Source organism: Lygodium microphyllum, chromosome 15 (assembly GCF_053477565.2).
Source record: "Lygodium microphyllum isolate KBCC chromosome 15, Lygodium_microphyllum_v1.1.10, whole genome shotgun sequence".
Lineage (NCBI taxonomy): Eukaryota > Viridiplantae > Streptophyta > Polypodiopsida > Schizaeales > Lygodiaceae > Lygodium > Lygodium microphyllum.
Window position 1 is genome coordinate 9,954,056 of NC_141149.1, and position 5,399 is coordinate 9,959,454.

The following is a 5,399-nucleotide window of genomic DNA, read 5'->3' on the forward strand; positions in this document are numbered from 1 at the left end:
GTTGTCTCACTCTAGAAACATGCTCAGTGATTTATAAGTCGTCAAATTTAGTGCAATGGATCTCACAAAAGGAGATCAAGTTATCCTCTATTGAGTCCATAAGGCGAGGAGCAGTGGAGACGGTTTGTCTCTTTAAGAAGTACCTGCCCTCGAGTATCCTCACGATACAAACTCACGTCCTAGTACATTTGGTGGATGAAGTGAAGATTGTGATATTCATCCATACGCGATGGATGTTCTTCTTAGAGCGCTCATGAAATCCCTGAAGGGCTTTGTGCAACCATGAGTTCTCAGCCAGAAGGAAGTACTACTAAAAGTTAGCTAGTGTTGGAGGCATTAGTACATATTTTGGAGTGGCTATCGATGATGGATTCAAACAATAGTATGCTATGGATATGCTGAAGGACGATGATAGACTGACCAGAGATGTGGTGGTTGGAAATGGGATAGAAAAAAAAATGGATAGTGCCATGGAGGAGAAAGTGAATTGTTTTGGTATGTTGTATCATGCTTTCATAGAGAAGTGACTCGATAAGTACAAGCAAGCTAGAAGAGAGTGGGAGGGAGCGCAATTAGAATTTTGACACAATACATGCTATCAACCGATTTGATATCCTGAGGGCATGGAGGAGATGAGGTGGTTTATGTCTATGCGGTGGTTGCATGAAGCTTTGACCATAGCTTCGTGCAAAGGGATAGAGGCCTTTAGGGAGGAGGGGAAATTCTCAAGGGGATGTAGTCTGAAGGTGACCGCATGTTTTCTTTGTTATCATATCTCGATTTTATGCGCAACAACTAACCTAACCATTTCAATATATAGTACAAAATCTACAGTGTAGCATGGTTGCACGGGTGACACTTTTGAGTTGAGCACATTGACAAAATGCACCCCACAATGGATTGTGGTGTCATGGAAAAGTTCGAGCAAGAGAGCCGATAGTGGGCCATGGATTCAAATAATGTAGTAGATGAGCAACTTGAAAAGTATTATCTTAGTGGATTACAGTAGCTTCTTCATGATCATATTCAATGTACAATGGTTCAAAGTGGTATTGGAAGAAGTTGGGAAAACCATTTGGTGAGGTCCATTTGGATTTCTAGAGCTAGATTTTTTGAGAAAAGTTAAAACGATCTGCACGACACATTTGTCTTGGCAGGTCATTGTGAACAAGTGTATGAACTTTTTTGTTAAATTTTTCATGACACAAAATGGCTTATGTGATATCGAACATGTAATTGTCTATCTAAATCCCCAACAACCTCGATGGTGATATGTTGTGTCATCAACACCTTAGAGCATATGAGTGTATGATGAAAGCCATGTCCCTAGCATGAAGAACGAGGAGAGTATGTAGGTAGAGGGATCGATATTGTGGAGAATGGAGGGCCAAGAAGGCTTGGAGCATGTGGAGATAGGCAAGGGTAATAGACAAAGAGACAAAAGGCCAATAATTTTTTGAGAATGAAGTGGACTCCTCTTTTTGTGGAGACTTAAGTATAGACCTTCTAGTGTATGCCAAGCTATGCCAAAAGCTTAATATGGAGCCATAGGCCTAGTTTTATTTGCAGCCACTTGCTCAATTAATTGATAATTCTCTTTTAAAGATACTTTAGTATATGTGTTTTAATTAGCATCATTTTTTGTAGACTTATGTTGTCGTACTTTACCTAAATCATTCTATTTATTATACTAACATTGCTTTCGGACTCTACATGTTACCTTTGACAATACCCAGAGAGCAGGATAAGTCGAGGGATGACAAACAAGGAGTTGCAAGAGATCTTCATGTATATGTCTCCAAATTAGATGGTCTGCTTTAGAGATCTAGCGGTAGACAAGGAGTTATCATGGCCATCATCTGGCTATTTTGTGAGGTCTATCTCAATACACTTCGATGCTTCAATCTCCAATAGTAGACAGATTTGACATGCTAGGATGGCCACCTCATATTGAGGGAGTGGTTCTAGGAGATGTTGCAGAGATGCAGATGCTATGAGTCCACAGCCAATTGCTGGTCCTTACTCTTATATTGGTTCCAGAGAGGGTGGCTTAGGTGGATGTTGTGGAGACACCGATACAATGCTTCCATCTTTTCAGTCTGGTGGATACTTGTCACCTCCAAGGTTTGTCACACCTGTAGTAAGGACGTCTACTCCTGTGACTCTCAGTTTTGCTTAGTTATCCATAGGTGGTATTCCTATGGATGCTGCTCTGAGAGATACCATTCTCGCAGGTATGCCAGATATGCAGGGATCTCCTAGTTATATACAAGAGCATGGTTGCATGTGTGGGAGAGGCTACATTCTTAGACATATCCTAGTAGGGTACAGACTCAGGTAAGTTACTCATGAATATATGTGTGCATCACGTGGGTTCAAAATAAGGTATTCTTAAAATACCATTTTTATACATTTTTCACATACAGAAGGGTGTAGTATAAAGGGATTATTTACAGATTGAATAGAAAAGGGTTATATTTTATTTAGGAAAAGTTCATAGATAATGATATTTATAAATAGGCCTTGAACACATGTGATGTAGATGACATACATACAGTAACTTCCCCAAGGGTACATATATCTTGTAGATGAGAAAACTAGTGCTGTGATCATGAATGAAGAGGGGAGGAGGGTGATCATTTGCATGAGAGAGTTATGCCAACATAGGCACAATGTCTTAGACTATTGGAAGAATATACCAGAGAAGTGGAAAGAGAAATATATAGTATCATCTTTGCATGAGGAGTTTTTGATACCCGACAGAGAGGTTTTCCACTGGTGGGTGGATGATGGATTGTATATGTGCATATATGTCACATAAATTATCAAACTCACACAAGGAAATCAAGAGTGGCACCTCAAAGTCCAAGTGGTTGGATGTAGAGGATTGGCGGAGACTCAAGGAGGAGGCCACAAACTCTCCAAGATGATGATGGTAGCAAAACGAAAGGTAGCAAGGGCACAATTGGAGATAGGGGTCATGCATCATCTAGGGAGTAGCGGCCTAGAGGACTTTGTAAGTTTTTTTCTTCTTGCTTTCTTATTCGGAATATCACTTGTATTAACAATCTTATTTCTAACAATGCTACTTTATTTTCTTTGCAGCACTCCATCACAAATCATGATCCTATAGGTCTGGAGACCTGATATACAAAGAGACACTCACTGCACTTGTTGTAAATAGATTGTATGCACTCAGCGGCCCAGTAAGTCAATCCTCTTTCTTGTTTATAGCCATTAGTTTTTTGATGATGCATTATGTATTGTGGATTAATGTCATATTATTTATTTTGCTGAGTTTGTTCGACACTCCATTGTGTCAATATGAGCTTTCAGATGGCGAGGAGCTATAGCATGCACTTGGATTTGTGGAGCGCATATCATTTCCTTTTTTGGTCTTGTGATCCATGTAAACTTCTTCCATGTATCATTCCTTAGATATATTTCTCATCCTTTGTATAAAATCATATTTTACAATATTTATAGATACATTTTCATGTTTGTTTTCGACTCTCCTCTCCATGGTTGCATGTAGTTTTATGAGTTATCATCATTAGTCTTATACTTATTTTATGAGTTATAAGTCTTGCAGTTCTATGTAGTTTTTATACCTATTTTGATAACAATTGTGTATTTAATATGTAATTGTGTTATAGAATTTTATTCAACACATGATGTGTTGGGGTGGCAAGGCAGCTTACTGCCATCAAATTTTTTCTCTCTACAACCGTTGCTATTTGCATCACTAATTTACTACAGGCATTGCTATATGTGTAGGTACATATGTCGGAAAGCATCGCCATTTGTATTATGGATCGTGTTGCTCTATTAACATCGCTTTTGTGACACTAATAGTGATGTAGATAATAATGATGCAAATAGCGACGCTAATTGTAACAAATTTGTAGAGATTCTATACCAATGCTTTTAACAACGATAGGGGTAAAATTTTTAATGAATATTTGCATCGTTTTAAACATCGGTATGTGGCTTGTATCTTGTATTGTTTGTGTGGTCATATAAATGTGTATCCTATCTCTCCCTCTTATCATTTTTATTTTCTCTCCTTTCTTTTTATTCCTCATGTCTCTCATCTTTCTTCACCTCAAAAGTGCATATGTATATGTGTATGAATATGTGTACATACTTATATACATTTGTGTGTTTGCATATGTGCATGCTTGGAAGTGTGTATTTTATAAGTACTTATCCATTTTCTCATCTACTCTCTCACTCTATTTATTTTTGCTCTCTCATATATGTCTATGTGTGTATGAGTATGCATGCATATATGCATACATATGTATATATGGACATGCATATGTGTATGTGTTTGCATAGTGTGTGCACATGTATATATATGTGTGTGTGCATATCTTATTCATATATTTTTATTATCTACATGTATTTGTGTGTGGTTTTAGAGTATGTATACATTACATAAATATGTTCACTTATATTCAATGAGAAAAAAATCAACTCTTTCTTTATAGTGTATATGCATTTGTGGATGTGTTTAGAGTATGTGCCCATTGCATGCACATGTTCAAGCTGATATGAGTTTATCTTTCCCGCTTAATATATCTTGAGCATCCCACATGGTGTTGGTGGTGACTATCATGAGTCCTTTGGGATCTATTGCATAAATCATGTTGTTATTTACCTCACAAGTGACTCTATCCCTTGAAATGATATTTTTGAGCACAAAGCACTACCTTATGGTTTTTAATTCATAAACACACCTAGGCTTAATAAGGAAAGCACCTACTATTATTGCATCATATAGATAATAAAGTCTCTTACTCCTAGTAACATGGTAAGAATAGAATGTTAAGCTTAGGATTAAGCATCTCTAGTATTCATATGTTACTAAAGTTAGTTGTCTAATGTATTTAATTTTAAAAAAGTTTATCTCTAAGAGGAGAGAGAGAGAGAGAAAGGAGAGAGACAAAGGGGGAGAGCGACATCAATTTTTCAAAGACTCACCCATTTCCATGATTATATTCTAATATTCAATTAGGGGAGAGAGAGAGAGAGAGAGAGAGAGAGAGTGTGTGTGTGTGTGTGTGTGTGTGTACGTGGTTAATTTTGAGAGAGGGAGAGGGAGAGAGAGATGATTATAGAAATAAATATAATCCCACTCACCCTTCAAGAGAAAAACCTCTTTATTTTTGGAATATCAAACTTCTTCTCCTTGTGCCACATATGCTTGGGAGCTTTATGGTTGGTTCAAGATCCCAAAGGCAAAGATCTAAATAATATATAGAATGCATATCTCTTTTTCTTGCTCATTCACACACTACGTACACTCAACAAACAAACCACTCACACATACCATAAACACATATATTCACTTCATTTACACACAAGCCCCCTACAACCCACACTCTAATATACCC